This window comes from Mustela nigripes, chromosome 2 (genome assembly GCF_022355385.1).
Source record: "Mustela nigripes isolate SB6536 chromosome 2, MUSNIG.SB6536, whole genome shotgun sequence".
In the NCBI taxonomy this organism is placed as follows: Eukaryota; Metazoa; Chordata; class Mammalia; order Carnivora; family Mustelidae; genus Mustela; species Mustela nigripes.
In genome coordinates, this window is record NC_081558.1 from 138,269,770 (window position 1) to 138,289,448 (window position 19,679).

Sequence of the window (19,679 nt, forward strand, 5' to 3'; positions counted from 1 at the left end):
TCAGGTCATGATCTCAGGATCCTGGGATCGAGTCCCACATCGGGCTCTCTGCTCAGCAGGGAGCCTGCTTCCTCCTCTCTCTCTCTCTGCCTGCCTCTCTGCCTACTTGTGATCTCTGTCAAATAAATAAATAAAATCTTAAAAAAAAAAAAAAAAAACAAGGCACTTGCCGATTATGATGAATGCAATGAAAGAAAGAGCGGGCTGAGAATGAGAGCAAGCACAAAGGACTCAGACAAGGCTCGGGTGTGGCCTCTCTGAGGACTGGCAAAAGCCTGGGGAAGAGCATTCAAGAGGCCCTGGCCCAGAGCCAGGGACAAACCTGTGTTTAGAGAGGTGGCGACCACCACAGAGGAATAGTGGTGGGAGAAGGAAATCAGCTTGGCAGGAAAGAGGAACGGCCAAGGTTAACTACTAGAGCATTTCACTCAGCACTGACTCTGCTAGTTCGGCACCCAGAAACTCTGATCACAGTAACAAAATGGACTTCCTTATTGTTCATTTGTTAGTACCAACTACTGCCTTTAAAGTTATCATTTTAGTGCTCGCTTTGGCAGCACATATACTAAAGTTATCATTTTAGCTTTACATTAAGCTTGAAAGAAAAGACAATAAAAAGTATTTCTCCGATGATTACAAAATACCCAGGAAAGTAGAATGGGTCCTTTTGTGTGTAAATTCATTATATATTTCCCATGCAGTCCAGTATATTTCTTTGAGCTTTAGAGAGAATTGAATGGTAGCTAAATTCCTCCAAGTTTATAATAATTCCCACACCAATATTTGATTAAAAAAAACACTCATTTTTCAATTTTCTAATCTTTGAAATGAGAGTAATAACATGCTCTCCCCAACCCCACCACAAAAGGGTTAAAAATTAAGAAACCTTTAATTTTCTGCCTGCCTCAAGCCAAGGTCTTATGTGAGAGGAAAGTAAAGCATCATTGTAGACATTTTTCACAGTAGCCTCATTGTCAGCTAGTTTATAGTCTGAGCATTCATGCATAATTTCATATCTCAACATATTGTTCATTTTTCATAATTTTAGATCACAAGCAAGAATGTTCCAGTGAGCCAAATCAGTGACACAAAAGGCAATGCCACTTGGAAAAATTACCCCTGTTTTTCTAGAGTCAACTACTGGAAGTTGATGACTAACCACAAATTTTCAGTCTAGACAATTAATCTGGAAAAGGCAAAACTGTAACCAAAAATGAGGTTATGAAACTAAAAGGTGATGAATCTAAGGTAACTGTAGAATTGTTTGAATCTTACCAAACCTTCAATCAGGATTGAGACTTAACACTTTTTTGACTTTCCACTACTTGTCATTTGTTAGTGGTCAAGCAATGCCCATAAGATCCCACTGGGCCATTGGGAAGGATGGTATGGTCCTCAGAACCATCTCCTGGACTCCATGACTATTCGCTTGACCAGGATCCGCAGCTTACCTGGGCAGCTGTGCCTGCATCCTGCCAGGCTAATGGTCTCTTTCACCCGTCCCCCCTCTCAGTCACCGCCTAATCTGGTCTACAAAGATCTGCCTACCCCCTCTTCTGGGCTAGGCATGGATCTAGGAGATAGGAATAGAGTGAATAGGACAGAAAGGGCCCTGGCTGACAGCCACACCCAGGAGAGAAGAGAGCCAGGAAATTAGTAACCTAACTCTGAAGGAGGGGAGAGAGGAAGTGACTTGGCAGAGAATGACTGGGGAATGTGTACAGCTTTAGACGGAGTAGTTAGGGAAGGCCCCTCTGAGGGGGTGACATTTGATCAGAGACATTAAATGGGGAGAAGAAAAGAGCCACTTCGCAGGAGGAGGTAAAGCATTGCAGGCAGAGCTGGATGCAAAAATTGTCCTGAGTCCAAAATCATTGTTTTTACAAGTTACATAACAGTTAGAGAGAGAGAGAGAGAGTAGATATTTTAAGGCTTTAAGGCTGTTCAGGGCACTGGGTGGCTTAGTCAGTTAAATATCAGTCTCTTGGTTTCAGCTCAGGTCATGACCTCAGGATCATGAGATAGAGTCCAGAATCAGGCTCCAGGCTGGGCATGGAATCTGCTTGAGATTCTCCCTCTCTCCCTATGCTATGCCCCGCCCCAGCCCTACCAGTACACACGTGCTTACACACACTCTCTCTCAAATTAAAAATAAATAAGTGTAAGGCTGCTCCCCAAAACATCAGTGGTCATTTTCTGCATGGTAAAAATACAGGCACCTTTTACTCTCCCCTTTACATTTCCTGTGATTTTAAATTATCCTACAATTAACATTAATTGCTTAGCTAATAAAAAAAAAGCAACTGCTCGTTAAAGTTCCATTTTAAGATCAATAAATATAATAAATTCAAAGAGGAAAGTGACCGTTTTTAATCCATTTAGTAAGCCTTAGACTTTCAAATTCAAAATCTGAGCTAATTCCACACACATTGGACTGAAGTTGCTCTTGCTAACATCTATGAAAATAAATTATTTAGAAGTAATTCAAAGAAAGTGGCTAGTCCACCAAAGGGCTTAAAACCAAGAAACCATTCAAGCCAGTCTCGTTCAAGCTGGCCCAGGCTTCCTCTCCAAACAGCATTTTATCGATGGCAAATGGCCGCCTACCTGCCAACCTCCCAAAGAGCTCTGGCCCCTCTCTGCCCCCGCTCATCACCTACCCTCGAGAACAATGGCACCGAATGCCATAAAAATGGTCTTCTAACTCGGTCTTTTACCAGGTCCTGCTTCGGTTTTTGCCCCAGTTCGGGAACTGGTGAGCCCTTTGGTGAGCCCCTCACAAGTCCTACATGCCGAAGGATAAAGGCTGGACTCCTGAGCTCATGGAGTACCTAGGTCATTCTGCAGAATAAGCCATTCCTGTTCTCAGGCAGGTCTGTACAGTGACCAGACGTAGCAATTACAGAGCGCAGGAGTGGCTACACGACAGTGAGGACTGTGGCAGTGGTGGCGGGGGGTGGGGTGGGGGGGCAGTGTTCCAGGAGTGGAGGTGAGAAAGGGGCGAGTCTGAAACTGTTTTCCTGAAGAGAATCTTGGATAAGTACAAACTATCAGGTGTGGGACAAGCAGGGAAAGGGGTCATCTGAGGGCGAATCTGTGTTTTCATCTACCTGACAATGCCTGGAACACCTCTAAAGGGCTGTGAGGGACACCTGCATGTGGGACGTTCCCAACACAGTCACAGACTCGTGGTCCCCAAACATGAATCATGCTTACAGTCATCTGTGGACTTTCTAGGGATAAAAAAGATTTAAAAAATTAAAAAAATAATTTAAAAAAAAAAGATTTCTGCATTTTACTCCCAGAAACAACAGTTCAGCCAGGCTGGCTTAGAGCTCCAGAATCTGGGTTCCTCCAAATCTTGCACAGGTGGCCCCGCTGGATTTGGGAGCCTGAGCTTTGGAGAAGCAAAGTTGGTGGGCCTTCGTTCAGCAACGTGCCTGGAAGTGGGGCTCTGGGGGAGCTGAATGGCAGCCAGCACCCAGAGCTGCTGCTCTCCTACTGAATGACAGAGTTTTCCAGCACAAAGAACTTTCTTTTCCTCTTTAGCACCTACCACGGTGCACAGATATGATCTGTTTGAATATTACTATTTTCCATATTCTTTGTCACACACATAAGCCCCACAAAAGCAAAGATACTTAGCTGTTTCGCTCACTCCTACACCCAAAATGGTTCCTAAAACAGTTCCTGATAGATTTTGGCACCAAATCATTATTTTTTTGTATGAATGTAAGAGTTGAACTGTGAGACTTCCGGCTTCTGCTGAGGGTAGAAAAGATGACCTCCCAAGGCTTCATAACCCACTGGGCCTCTTAGATCAAGGGAGGGAAGTCAGAAAGCAAGCAAGCCAGGAAAAAAGAGGAGAGGAGGGGAGAGGAGGGGAGGGGAGAAAAGGAATTGCAAACTTTTTCTCAATAGCTTTTGTGTTTTTCTGAAAATCTAATATAATGATTTTATTTTTAGAATGATGACTTCGGTACCTCAGCATTTCCGTTGTACTACCCACCCTTTGTTCTCCCCAAATGGTTTCTAAAACTTTGGTAATGGTTAAATTTTTATTTTAAAAATTCATAGTTCCAAATTAAAATTCCTATACACTTGGGAAAAATCATACAGCCTCACTCTGAAAACTCAACCTTGCATTTCTGCCTCCTGGGGTCATGCACAGACAGGAAAAAAGAATCCTGTGCCTTCTTCCTGTGTGGTCTTCTGTCTGTTGGTCAGTTATAAAATTTCTTGGCCGTGTCTCTGCCCTCTTAGCCGAGGCTGAAGTGTAGGAAGACTGCAGGCCCTGTTGGGAAGTTGAGTTTATTCTTATAGGGAAAGAAAGAAACTTTTTACACAAAAGCATCAGAAATAGAGGCGAGTAATCGCCATTCTGAAAAAGTCTAGCTTCCCTGGACACAGAGACCCAAAATGGAAGTCCTACAAAGAATTTCTTTGTTGAAAGGGAAATTTACATTTGCCAGAATTCAGAATACTTTTATCTATTTTTAACTTTCCATGCATAGGTTCACCACCTGTGTAAATCAAATCTACATTTGCACCTAATAGACGGGGGTGACAGCTTTGATGAGCGGAGGACCTAGGAGGCAAATGAGCTATCTAATCTCACAGTTGTAGAGCACTCTTGTTTACTATTAACGTCTAAGAAAATCCATGGACAGATTTCTACATGCTTTAACATCGCATTTGTTACTGGATTATGAGCTAGAAATCATTTCATTTCTTATATGACAGTATAAGTAAACAGCTATGATCTAATATTTGGAAATCTGGCACTTCCTTCTCCTTCCCACACTCAACACCTTCTCCAGCAATTGATTTTACATTCCCATATTCATATTCTACCTTAGGGACAAACGCTCCTCTGTTAATTGTAAAAAAAAATAATAATTCCTCAGTAAGGAATATATCTTTTAGAACCTACAAATGAGTATTGTGGCCATAAGCTTTCCAGACTTCAGTAAGAGAGGTGCTCCAGATGACTTTAAAACAGAGCTCTCCATAGGTCATTTCTTTACAAGTATGTAACCCTCTACAACAGTGAAAACATGATAATGTTTAGACATCTGAACTTTGAATTCAAGAGTTCACTAGGTCGGTCACTATAATAAGGCAGATTGGTAAGGAAAATTTTGAGTGATGCAGAGAAGTATTTTTAGTGTGTTCATCCATATAACTATTTATATATCACTACCTCTGTCCATGAAATAACTCTGCTCATAGATGACAGAATTATTACCAAATTACCTACTTTGAATAGCAAATAAATTTCTATTTGCAACTTTAATTTCTTCACAATATTAGTTATTTGTTGGATCAACAAGTTCATTTGCTCTTAAGGAAGTAAACTAAAAAACCCAAGTCAAATGATACTAAAAATTACAAAGAAAAGGAGAAAACCATACTTAGGAATTTTAAGATTCATAAGGGTACTTCCTGAAGTCAGAGAGCATGTCTTTAGATTCTGTTATATCTTGGATTAGCTCATCATTAAAACCCATATATTATTGTAATAAAGAGCATCACATGGGGAGAAACAGTAAACAAGAACATTCACTTATAGTAACAATTGGCAACGTGCCAACACTACGGTCTTTTTACTCTTTCACTATTTACACGCCTGTAAGCTATCATCATGAAAACAAAGAGCCAGGAAACAAAATCATATAAACATGGTTTTCTCAATTATACAATAATCTTTGGAGTCCAGGTCTACAGAGGCCTCTGAATAGCCATGAAATGATAGAATATTTGTGTCCAATGTGAAATGTTTTTTCTCCCAACTTTTCCCCTTGTTTGTGGGTAGCACCATCGTGCGTGGGTTGCTTTAACAAAATCCGCAGTCCTCACCCTTGTCCTGCTCCTCCTCATGCCCCCACCCACTCCAGTAAGCACTTTGTACATACAAACTGCGTCATGGAGCCATGCATTTCTTTCTAGCTCTTCTGCCCCTACCTGGCCCATCCTTGTCATTTCTAGTACAGACTGCAGTGAGGGACCCCACCTTGCTCTTCACCAATCCATTCTCCACCCAGCAGAGAAGTGACCATTTTTGTTTTTATTTCTTTATTTATTTTAGAGCAAGCGAACAAGAGTGAGAGAGAAGGAGTTCCTCCAGAGGGAGAGGGAGAGGGTCTCCAGCAGACTCCAAGCTGAGCTCAGAGCCTGATGCCAGGGTTCGATCTCACCACCCCAAGATCATAACCTAAGCCAAAACCAAAAGTCAGCTGCTTAACCAACTAAGTCACACAGGTGTCCCAAGAAGTGATTTTTTTTTTTTTTTAAGTATTTATTTAGGGATGCCTGGGTGGCTCAGTTGGTTGGACGACTGCCTTCGGCTCAGGTCATGATCCCGGAGTCCCAGGATCAAGTCCCCGCATCGGGGGCCCAGCTCCATGGGGTGTCTGCTTCTCCATCTGACCTTCTTCTCATTCATGCTCTCTCTCACTGTCTCTCTCTCAAATAAATAAATAAAAATCTTAAAAAAAAAAAAAAGTATTTATTTATTTATTTGGCAGACAGAGATCACAGGCAGGCAGGGTGTGGGGGGGGAGCAGGCTCCCTGCTGAGCGGAGAGCCTGATGCGGGGTTCAATCCCAGTACCCTGAGATCATGACCTGAGTTGAAGGCAGAGGCTTAACGCACTGAGCCACCCAGGCACCCCAAGAAGTGATTGTTTTAAAACAGAAGTCAACTCATGTCACATTCATGCCTTGAAACCTTCACTTGGGGACATTCAGGTAAAGAAGGCAGCTTAAAACCTATGTTCTCCCAACCTATAGGAAAGTGATTTCAAAAAAAACATAAAGCCAAATTGGTAAGTCAAGAAAGAAAGGAAGCCAAAACACTAAAATGCTAGATACTCGGAAGCTCAGAAAGTGTGAGAAAGGTCAGCAGTTTTGAGGATGAGGTCTCCTAAACTGGTAGAGGAAGGCCAAGAAACATCCTCATTTACACCACAGAATCCCAAAAATGGTTCATAAAATGGTGGCACTAGGTATTGTAGGGAGTGGGATGAACACTATAAAATAAGCAGCACTGTACAAAGCTGTTTAAAAAATCCCTCCCCTACTCTCGGAGTAGGCGGCTGCTCTCTCTCCCTCCCAGTCCCAGTGGGAGGCTTATCTCTAAGAGGGATGAAATGTGGGGTCCCTGGATGAGGGAGCACTACACACAGTTGAGGGCAAGGGTACAACACAGAAGAGGAGGGGAAATGAAATCACACTTAATGCACGGTTAGACCTCCCAGCACTCTTTCTCAGGCCTTCACTCTCCAGAAAGAAACTGGAAAAACTTATGAGGGAATGTAACCAGTCGAGGGGAAAGGCCTAAAATCATGAACATTGGGATTCTCCCCCAAAAAACAAACAAACAAAAAAGTCCCAACCAAATCACCTTTGTTGTGATCTGCTTAGAGTTAACAAGCCTCATCCACATGCTCCAAGTTTCCAGTCAGCTTTTAGTTCATCTACTCTTAAATGTGAGCGGAGGACAAAATTAACCACCTACCTAATGAAAGACTAATAAGAAAGAGTCAAACTTTGAAAGGGGGCCCAGGGCGGGGAGGGGGAGGGGCACTATTTAAAGAAACAGAACGATGCAGAGAAGAAACCAGAACAATCTCACTAGCAGCTTTATAGGTAGAAGAGAAAATGAAGAGAAGGAAGAATGGGATTCCTTTTAAGGAGCCTCTAGAGAACAAAAATGAGCTCTGTAAATTGAAAACAGCATAGGAGAAAAAAAATTTAATAAATCTTTAAAGATCTTATTTATTTGACAGAGAGAGAGAGAGAGCACACGCAGAGGGAGTGGGAGAAACAGACCCCCCCCCCAGAGCAGGGAGCCCGATTTGGGGCTCCCTCCCAGAACCATGAGATCATGACCTGAGCCAAAGGCAGACACTTAACAGGCACTGAACGGATTCAACCACCCAGGTGCCCCTCCATAAAAATTTTGGATGATAAAATTGAGGGCATCTCCCAGAAAGCTAAAATGACAAATAGATGCTAAAAAGGGGAGAGGAGGACAGAAGGTTACACAGACAGGAGGCCTCGGATTTCAATTACAGGACTTTCAGAAAGAGAGAAGAGGAAACAAAACAGAGGGACAGAAATCAACAGTAGAATAATTTAAGAAAACTTTCTGGAAAAAAGGACAGAACTCAGGCTCAAAGGGCTCATATCATGCCCAATACAATGGGCGAAAATTGATTCACACCATGCTACACGCAGTAGGAAACCTGTTTATTAGGACCAAAGAGTAGATCTTAAAAGCCTCCAGAGAGAAAATAAAAATAAAAAGGACAAAGAATCAAAATAGCTCTGGACAGATCAACAGCTACTCAAGAAGGTAGAGACAACAGGGCAATGCCTTCCAAATTCTGAAGGCAAAGGATTTGGGACCCAGAATTCTATACTGCCAAATTATCAAGCAAGTGGGAAGAAAGAATAAAGATCCACCTGACAAGTGAAATCTCAGTAACTTGATTTTCCATGAACTCTTTTCCAGGAAACCATTAGAAGATCTGCCTCAACAAAAGGAGGGATCAAACCAACAAAGGGAAACACATGGGCTGGAGGAAACCCGTCCAACAAAGGCAGGAGCGGAGGAATGAGAGTCGGGCTACAGGCACAGAGGCTAACCTCACAGGGAACAGCTCGGAAGAATCCAGGTGAGCCTTCTTCAGGAAGGGGAATGGATATTTTGATATTTCAACAGATGGAGGAGTATCTGAGGTTGAGTAAAGGAGACATACATGGGAAATAATGCTTCATTTAAAAAGATAAGGAGCACCTGGTATCCTTGGCTCAGTTGGTTAAGCATTTGACTCTTAATTTCAGCTCAGGTCATGATCTCAGGGTCATGGGATCAAGCCCCAAGTCCAGCCTCCACGCTCAGGAGGAGTCTGCTTGAGATTTTCTCTCTCCCCCTGTCTCTACCCTGCCCCCCCCCACAAAGATAATAAATCTTTGAAAAATTAAAAATAAATAAAAAGCAGGGTAATTATTAAATTCAGGAAAAGCAAGAGACTATGCAGGAAAAGAAAAGGTGATTACAAGTGATCACAGCTCAGCCATGAATGATGTTTATGCTGGGGCACCTGGGGGGCTCAGTCGATTAAGCCTCTGCCTTCAGCTCAGGTCATGATCCCAGGGTCCTGGGATTGAGCCCTGCATTGGTCTCCCTGCTCAGTGGGGATCTCCTTCTCCTTCTACCCCTCCATGCCACCCCCACTCATGCTCTCTCACTCACTTTCTCTCTCCCAAGTAAAGAAAGAAACCAAAAAAATGTATTACAAAAACACAAGTGTTGAGTATTGCTCCAATCAAACTGGATATAAATCTGTATCAGGAGGATGGGAAAGGTGCACTGTGTTTGGGGCAGGGGAAAAAAGAAAGCTATAATACCCCCACCAAATACCCCAAACCATAAACACAAGGAAATACAACACACCTGTCAAGGAGTAGAACGCAATAATGCCTCATGGAGATGGGGAAGTAAGAGGCAGAGACAAGACAGCTAGTTTCTCCCAGCAGACCTACAGAACTAAAGTACGTGCACACAATTTTAACCCAGCCTTTTGTGTTAAAGCAAATTTTGTGATAGATTACATAAAGACTGCACAATCATAGAAGTCTTACAGCCCAGAGAACACGTTCTGAATTATTCTTGATCTGGTCGTGCCACATGTTTGTTTCGAAGCACAAGGTGTGCTTCTCTATGTTGAGGCTGACTCTATTCGTTCATGAGTTCTCGCTCTCCTTTATAAACAAGTCAGCTCCTTGTCTTTATCACTACATGCCCAATGCTACTGTGGATTACGCATGGGGACCTCTCAATAAATCCTGAGAAATTCAGGAATAAATGAACTCATGGTCCTAAATAGGTTGGAATGGCAGAGCCACAGAGAACCTTAAAACCTCACAGAAGGGAACCTCTGAAGCTTGTGCCTCATCTCAAATTTTGCAAGGATCCAGACACAGGCCCCTGTCTTCCAGGCCAATGCTTTCCTGGGACACAAGCTTGCCTCCAGAGTCTGCTCTCAGACAGATGAACATGAAATTATCACAGCATTCCACCAGGTCTGACATTACAAAACAAAGTATGCATAATCAAACTTTGATAAATTGCAAAAAAAAAAAAAAAACAAAAACAAAAACCCTTCTTCCCCTTTCCCTCACCCCAAGTTCCCTTCTCTAGGCCTGGGGTGAGGGTACAAATTCTGTTATGAGTTCTGAGTTATCGTCCAAATCATGCTGCTGCTTTCTAGGAATTGTTTTGATTTATGCTCTCTGGGTGTCAGGCTTACATAATAAGAAACAGACCCGGGATTTTCTATTTACAAGGTGAATGAATGTTCAGTACAATGCCTAAAACAGAATTAAGTCCTTAATAAATATGTGTTAACTGTTGGATGGAAGGTTTTCCTAGGTTACACCAACTATCCCATTTTTGGACATCAGATTCCTCCTACATAAGCAGCTTGTGTGTGTGTGTGTGTGTGTGTGTGTGTCTGTGTGTGTGTATTTAAACTCACTGTTTAAGTTCTAGAGTGCAGGGTTGGCAATATTCTCCCATCCAAATGAAACCCTCTGGGCACAGACCAGCTGTCAGGGAAACCAGGGACAGCACTGTCCAATGGGATGGTCTCTGCTGCATGTCTGCTTTCCTCCGTGGTTTCTCCTGTGTCACCCACATGTCCCTTTATTTCAGGCCTCCAATGCCTTCCTGCTTTCTTCACCCCATCTTTCTGGCAAATGAGGGAATGATCTGACATCATTTTGCTCCTCCACAGAGGACATTTCAGGATAAGTAAATTCTGTCCTTTCCATTAATTCAGCCAACATAATCCTACCAGGTCTTTTATATCTGACCATTGAAAGAAAACTAATCTTGTTCTGTATTTAACAGGAGTTCAACCCTCTCCTTCACAGAGGCGGTGTCCAGGACTCGGTCCCCTGGGTGCCCCATGGAAGGGGAAGAGTGGCTGTTGGATCCAGCCCTGGCGCCTCTCCCTGAGCTCCGGGCAGGTGCAGCACCTGCTTGGCATGGCCCTGACTGCCTGCTACAGGCTGTGGAACGCACTGGTTTAAGTTTCACAAAAGACCCCAACAGACAGCTATGTGAAGAGGAGAGAGGCCCTCTCCCCACTACCCACCTTCTGACTTAGCACATCTACGCTGGTTTCTGGTGGGACAGGACAGAACCCAGAAAAGGCCATGGAGAAGAGGGTAGGAACAGCAGATGCTACATGAAGGCCATCAGGTTTGTTTACAACCATACATGAGACACTTATGGAATCTTCCAGAAATGCCAGAGAACAATGACAGTGAGGAGGGGGCAACACCATCAGATGCTGTGGTCATGTTCAAAGCGCATCCTAGAGCAAGGGGCAAGAGATGTATGGATTTCTGTGAATCACAAGGTTGTAGCCACCTACCACCTCCCAACCAGCACTGGCGTCTTTCTCCTATCCCTGCCCTGGAGGACCATGCAGCCCCCAGGGCAGGCATCCGCCTTCTCACCAGCTCAGGGAATGCCCAGCGGCTGGTGCTCAATAAAGATGGGAGGAATGGGCTAATGAATGAACAGAGGGACCAAATCAAACTGTCGTGGTATGGAAATTTTTGCTCAAACCTTAAGGGAGAGGATTTTTCTGATGTTTAACTTCAGTTTACTCAACAAGGAGGGAAGTGTAACACTGTGTGCTCCAGTTGTCTGCCCCCTCTTCCAGGTCTCCAGGATGCCGCTGCTCGGTGGGCGGTTGATTCCCATGTTGTTGCTGACTTGGTGTGTCTTTCAGACCTCGAACCATTGACATGACAGAAGGGCTGGAAGGCAAAGCCATGTGCGAGAAGAAACGCTCTGTTCAAGGAGGTGCCTCCTCACATGCGGCTTGCTGAAAGACCAAGGCATCTGGGAAGGGTGCTGCTGGGTAGGGGGTAAGAACAGCCCCCTGGGCTTGCTAATGGGAGCTCTGCTCACAGTGCATAAAGAGAAGAATCCTTTGCTGTCAGAGTGACCGGGATTCATGACGAGCATCTCTATTTACCAATAGCATGTCCAGAAGCAAGTCTCTTAGCTTCTCTGGGTCCCATTTTCATCCCTTCTGGAAGCTGGATAATACCCACCCTCCCTCCCTCACCTAACATTAAATCAAACTAGAATCATATACTAAGTTGAATGTGATAGATACAAAAATATATATATAATTCCCATTCTAGGCCAACAGTATTATAAAAAAAAGACTCCTTACTGAAATCAGAGAGACCGTCCTTTTCCAGTCTCTCAGAATTGTCACACTTAACTGCATCCTTGATATGGATATATTCCAAGCACTTTTTATGCCCCCTCTAAGTCAAACTTATAGGGCCTATTAAATGCCTTGGAGAACAATGTTCTTTGCCATTTTCCTTGAAATTAGTTATATTCTTACAAATGGCCAACCGGTTCAGCACTAAATCAAAACAGGTTCACGCTGGAAAAGAATAAAAGAGACATCTTTCTTGCATTAAGCGGATTAATGGCCTACACTTGTTCGCACAAAAACCAAATGGATAATTTCTTTGTAACAACACTGTAGCCAAGCACTACTCTGAGTTTGGAAACCATTAAGAAATAATACAATAGGATAACCCCAAAGTACTTGATGATCCCTGTAGCTTTTTTAAAATCTAGAGCTGGAACTCCTTGTTTATGTGCTTTTATTTCCATTAAATCCCCACAGCCCCAGGCTCTGCGTTTTTCTCTTTTAAGAAAAGTTGAGCCCTTCTGTCAGTGCCCACCATGGCTTCATTTGCCCCCCAGTCAAAATACCTTCTTGATGGCTGTGCACAGAATTAATCAAAACTGACAAGAGAGACTATGAATGGTGCTTATTGCTTGTACAAGAGAAAGGAAGAGAGCCTGACAGTCAGGCTTGGCTACAGGGTATGTCGTGAATCTGGGATGAAAAGATCACCCCCAAACATGGAAGGTTGTTCACAGGCTTTTGGAGATAAGACTTTCCCACAGCTGGTCCTGGAGTCCCAGTCCTAGGCAGCTGGAGGCCCATACTCCCTGCCAAATGCGTATCTAATGAGACCTTATGACCAGCCTGTTTCAGAGCTACATTCCAGGGACAGATCCCCTGGAGGAAGGAGCGCACATATTAGGGATGAGCTCCCATTTTATGTCAATAATAAATACCAAAGCCTCCCCAGGCCTCCTGCATTTTTTTGAAATTTTTATTTATTTATTTGACAGAGATCACAAGTAGGCAGAGAGGCAGGCAGAGAGGCAGGCAAAGAGAGTAAGGCAAGCAGGGTCCCGGCTGAGCAGAGAGCCTGATGTGGGGCTCGATCCCAGAACTCTGGGATCATGACCTGAGCCGAAGGCGGAAGCTTTAACCCACTGAGCCACCCAGGCACCCCCAGGCCTCCTACATTTTTTTTTAATTTATTTTTTATTTTCAGCATAACAGTATTCATTATTTTTGCACCACACCCTGTTCTCCATGCAATCCATGCCCTCTATGATACCCACCATCTGGTACCCCAACCTCCTACCCCCGCCCCTTCAAAACCCTCAGATTGTTTTTCAGAGTCCATAGTCTCTCATGGTTCACCTCCCCTTCCAATTTCCCCCAACTCCCTTCTCCTCTCTATCTCCCCATGTCCTCCATGCTATTTGTTATGCTCCACAAATAAGTGAAACCATATGATAATTGACTCTCTCTGCTTGACTTATTTCACTCAGCATAATCTCTTCCAGTCCCATCCATGTTGCTACAAAAGTTGGGTATTCGTCCTTTCTGATGGAGGCATAATACTCCATAGTGTATATGGACCACATCTTCCTTATCCATTTGTCTGTTGAAGGGCATCTTGGTTCTTTCCACAGTTTGGCGACCGTGGCCATTGCTGCTATAAACATTGGGGTACAGATGGCCCTTCTTTTCACTACATCTGTATCTTTGGGGTAAATACCCAGTAGTGCAATGGCAGGGTCATAGGGAAGTTCTATTTTTAATTTCTTGAGGAATCTCCACACTGTTCTCCAAAGAGGCTGCACCAACTTGCATTCCCACCAACAGTGTAAGAGGGTTCCCCTTTCTCCACATCCTCTCCAACACATTTTGTTTCCTGTCTTGCTAATTTTGGCCATTCTAACTGGTGTAAGGTGATATCTCAATGTGGTTTTAATTTGAATCTCCCTGATGGCTAGGGATGATGAACATTTTTTCATGTGTCTGATAGCCATTTGTATGTCTTTATTGGAAAAGTGTCTGTTCATATCTTCTGCCCATTTTTTTGATATGATTATCTGTTTTGTGTGTGTTGAGTTTGAGGAGTTCATTATAGATCCTGGATATCAACCTTTTGTCTGTACTGTCATTTGCAAATATCTTCTCCAATTCCGTGGGTTGCCTCTTTGTTTTCTTGACTGTTTCCTTTGCTGTGCAGAAGCTTTTGATTTTGATGAAGTCCCAAAAGTTCATCTTTGCTTTTGTTTCCTTTGCCTTTGGAGACATATCTTGAAAGAAGTTGCTGTGGCTGATATCGAAGAGATTACTGCCTATCTTCTCCTCTAGGATTCTGATGGATTCCTGTCTCATGTTGAGGTCTTTTATCCATTTTGAGTTTATCTTTGTGTACGGTGTAAGAGAATGGTCAAGTTTCATTCTTCTACATATAGCTGCCCAGTCTTCCCAGCACCATTTATTGAAGAGACTGTCTTTTTTCCACTGCATATTTTTTTCTATTTTGTCAAAGATTATTTGACCATAGAGTTGAAGGTCCTTATCTGGGCTCTCTACTCTGTTCCACTAGTCTATGTGTCTGTTTTTATGCCAGTACCATGCTGTCTTGGTGATCACAGCTTTGTAGTAAAGCTTGAAATCAGGTAACGTGATGCCCCCAGTTTTAATCGATTCCATTTACTATAGCACCAAGAACCATAAGATACCTGGGAATAAACCTAACCAAAGAGGTAAAGGATCTATACTCGAGGAACTACAGAACACTCATGAAAGAAATTGAAGAAGACACAAAAAGATGGAAGACCATTCCATGCTCTTGGATCGGAAGAATAAACATTGTTAAAATGTCTATACTGCCTAGAGCAATCTATACTTTTAATGCTATTCCGATCAAAATTCCACCAATATTCTTCAAAGAGCTGGAGCAAATAATCCTAAAATTTGTATGGAATCAGAAGAGACCCCGAATCGTTAAGGAAATGTTGAAAAACAAAAATAAAACTGGGGGCATCATGTTACCTCCTACATTTTTAAAATGAGAAGCAGAGTCTCCATCCTGTAGGCTCTATATCCCAGCACCCAACTAAGGAAGGAGTTGCTAGTTTTTCTTGTTCCCACCAAACTATGGTGAAGATTCAATGACTTAAAAAGAACAAAAACCTTTTCAGGATGGAGACACTCCTTGGGATAAGTTCTTTCTACTCAACTCTGCAGAAAGTCATTTTGAAAACGGAAGCTTTTGCCAATTTTACTCCCGTTTCCTGATGGTCCCTCTCAAAACCAAATGTGACACAAGCTTTAAACTGTATACATTTTTCTGTTGCTGTTTTCACATATTTGGGATAGAGAAGCCAAAGGTAATAGTAACCATGTCACCCAAATTAATACCGCAAACTCTGGGATGCAACTTTTACAAATCCATCGAAACTGGGACCGGTTCTCTTTACACTTATTGTTTCTAAGTGACGTCTTTATATTTTCTTGTAACACAGCAATCCTTGCGGGATCTGACTCGTAGGAAGGCCGCTGCATCATTACCCGGGGTTGAAAATGTTTTCATGCCTTCCGCAGATGTCAGCTCGCTTGGTCCCGACACTCTAATTCTGTCTCCACAGCCTGCATTGCCATTGTCGACAAATGGTTATGATTACACTATTCTGGTTGTCATGCAAAACCCCAGCTCACTGCTTGTTCGGGATGCTGATGGGAAGCACTCAGGCCTCAGAGGCAAACAGATGTGAGTTTAAACCCTCGCTCTGACCACCTTCCAGCTGGGTGCAACCCCCAGCAATTTTCTCAATTTCTCTGAGAGTCAATCTTCCCCTCTGTTGAAAGGGGATAATAGTACCTAATTTGCCCAGAGGTGAGAAGAATTAAAAGGAGATAATCAGCCAAAAGCCCAGTGTCTGGTGCTACATAGGCCTTGAGCAAAAGTTACACTCTCCCTGCTCCCACCTTCTCTCTACACAGAGAGAATACTACTCTGCCCCATTCAACAATGGGCTTGACACAAGATAATCTTCTGAACAAAAGCTTTAATCATCTGTTTTTCATTCCACTTCTGCTCCCAAATCTAAGAACCAGATACACAAATATATCTGTTTTCAATCTAACTGTATCCCCAGTGCCTGGAACTGCTCATGAAACATTTAGACGCTCCGAAAATATTTGATGAAGAAATAAATGTACACACGAGTCCCAGGACACCTATGGTTGCTTGGAAACATGGGGGATCCACAGTCCCACTAGCTCTCAGTGGCAGTGCACACCAACCTGTAGTTCTTACCATCAAGGACCTTCTTTAATCTCCATTCCCCAACTACCCCCTTTCCCAGAGATACTAGAAATTTCTGATTTCATCAATACCCAATCAGTGCCTCGGATCTCCATGAAGTAGCTGCCGTTACTATCCTGAGTTAATAAATTCCAGCCCATACTGCATTAATTTCATCACTTTATTGGCTAAACTAAGATATTGAAAATATTCATTCAACCCCGCTAGTGCTTCTAAGGACCTCCAAAAGCCAGGAAACCCCAAATTTATAGCCACACACTATAAGCAAAGGCTTTTCCAGAACTAGAAGAAAAATCCTGAAATTAGGTTGTACTATAGGAAATTACCATTTTTGTAGGTCAAAATGGTCAAATATCAGCCATTTTACATAGTTTCTGTACCTCACAGAGCACCAGCCAACAAACCATGAGTGCTTTGCTTTCCCACAGAAACGTGACCATATCACCTCTTTCCTTGAAAAAACTTCTGTGGCTGCCCATTCCACATAAACTCCCCTGGCCAGCACCATAGGTCACTCTCATCCCTCTCTCGGCCTCCCCCCAGATTCTCCTCTTCCCTCCTCCCTGAGTCTGTGTGGACTCCATGGCTTGTCTCTGAGCACCAATATGGCCACATAGCACTCTCTCACCTCACGGCCTTTGATCAAGATGGTCCATCCAAGTGCAATGTCCTTTCTGTCTCTGTTGGTTCATAGACTGTTTCCCATACATAGAGTGCAAGGAGAGAAGCTGAAGGAAGTGGCAGACAACTCCAGATTGGTAGGTGGTAATTTGAAAAAACAGGGTGTTTATCAGATTTGCCTTGGGCAGACACAAGATGAGTAAATGTCCACATCTGCCCCCACGGAATCCTAGATTATATCAGGATTTAACTGGATACAGATGGTCTCAACAATGCATTACTCTCTCAAGGCCATGTTCTTGAAATGGTTCCCACTTGCAAATAATTAGCAGAACGTACATTCCAATAACAGGGGAGTGGGGAGGAGCCTCCAGTTGCCCTCCTCAGCTCCAGGGTCAGCCAGAGGTCATGTCCTCTAGATGACCTCCCCCAGCAGTCTCCACTTCTTGTCAAAGGCTTGGTGGCCTTTCAAGTTGCACTTGAAAAGATAGCACCTCTTCTAAACTTTTCCTAGGCCTCCCTACCCTGTCAGAGTTTGCCTGTCACCTCGATGTTCCCATAACCTTTGCCTGACCTTGGCTTTAGTGTTTACTATAACATGTCTTGCGTTATATGGACATCTAGGGCATATAGATGTTGGCATCAACTTCCCAATAGACTTTGAGCCCTGTGAAAAGAAAAACTCAATTTATCCATCTTGTGTGCCTCATACAGCACACAGCAGGTGGTCATTAAAGAACGATTGACTTGAGTCCTCATTGGGGCCACTGACCAACTTTACACTACTTATGCCTGGTAAGTGTGTGAGGCAAGGGCATGGGTTCTGCTTATCCCCACCTTTGCCATTCAATATCTGACCTGCATTCTACAGGGTCACCTAACTTCCATAGCCTCCCTCTTCTCATCTTAAAAGCAGGCTGATAGCCTCGGCTTCGCAGAGCATGTAACGGCTGAATGAAATCGTGTAAGCGGCATGTTCAGTGCCATGACTGTCATAGAGTGAGTGCTCAGAAAAAAGCACGAGTACAGTTTGATCACTCTTACCATAATTATGATTGTCTCTTAAACAATTAACTGACAGGTCATGGGTTTAAAGAGTAGTTCCAGAGGCAGATTTTAAAGGAACAGATATTTTCAAAGACTTTCCACCCCGAAAGACTAGGTTGTAAGATCCTGCTAATGGCGGGCAACAGCCTGATGTGTTTGGTGCAAACACAGCAATCCCACTATCCCCGGGTGACAAGAATGAGTTTTTCCACCTTTATTTCTCACATCCACTAGGAAGCTACGGCTACATGTGAGCTTTTAAGAAATTAGAGTCTAGCTTCAATGGAGCTGTGAATGCTTCTTAATCATCCCATTCTCCTACTACTTGACAACACGGCAGGGCTGTTTCCTGAGTCTGGCCAACCTGTGGCTGGGCTCAGAATTGTCTAGATGGACACCCTGCTCAGAGGTCATGGTGGCCGGTAGCCACCTGCTTTGAGTCAACAAAATTTCTCCATCTTCCAAAACCAGGAGCAAGGACAGGAAGCTGGGGGACTTCCGTGTTTAATGCAGTTTCCATGTTTTATCTCAGGTGAGGAAACATTAGGAGTGCTGCTTACTACATATTATCAGAGTTCCCTAAACAAAGGTGAACCCGTGTGGCAAGATTGTCCCCACAAGCCCCAGCCTGCAAGGGGGAAAATGCACCATGTACCACCTCCCCAGAGGCTATGCTGAGATGTGGGCGTGTGGTCTCCCTCGAAGGGTCTTCTGGTGATCACACAGGAGGCTATGCCACAGCAAGAAGAGTGATAGGATTCTAAGCTATTTTATTTGAGTAACTATGAGAATACGGGCCTGGGATTGTGAAAGAGCTCATGCCCCTCTACCCAACACTCAGCCAGTCCATCATCAGACTTATTTTAGATGCTAAGTAGCTTTGAAATCCACTCTGATCTCCCTGCTTCCCCACTTACCCCACTAAATCCCGTCTATATAAACAGCAGGCAGAGTGTTTTTATTGTCAAACACCACTTACTGCTTCTTAAAAGCCTCCCTCAGCTCCCCCACTGCCCTGCTGATACAGTCACAAGTCTATACTGCCCACCAGTCTCCCATGGCCTAACCCTTTTTCATCTCTCACCGGAGTGGGTGACACCTCTCACTGCCCGGGCACCTCTCACTGCCTTCCCTCTTGGCCTCTCTGGATGACACACTTGCAGAAACCTGCCCTCCCAGACCCTCCCGTTCCAGGCCTGCACCCCTGCTGTCCCCTGCCTGGAATGCTCACCTCTTCTCTGTGCCTAGCCCTCAGATCTCAGCCCATCATGGCCCTTCCTGACTTGATCAAACTTCTTTGCAATAAACTCTCTGGGTAACAAGTATCATCTTTTGCCACCTGGTGGTGGGTGTGAATTTCCAGTCATCTGTCTTCTCTGGATCCCATTGCATTCCCCCCACACCCCACCAGCAACTGGACAGTCACCTCCTCAAATACCCCCATTTCTGCTCAGCTGGAGCTATCCC

At 43.8% G+C, this 19,679-nt stretch overlaps 1 protein-coding gene across 3 annotated transcripts in view; it reads right to left on the reverse strand.

Moving 5' to 3' along the window:
• Positions 1-19,679, reverse strand: part of KCNAB1 (potassium voltage-gated channel subfamily A regulatory beta subunit 1) — a 402,759-nt gene that overhangs the window by 292,182 nt on the left and 90,898 nt on the right. The gene's annotated exons all lie outside the window — the stretch shown is intronic.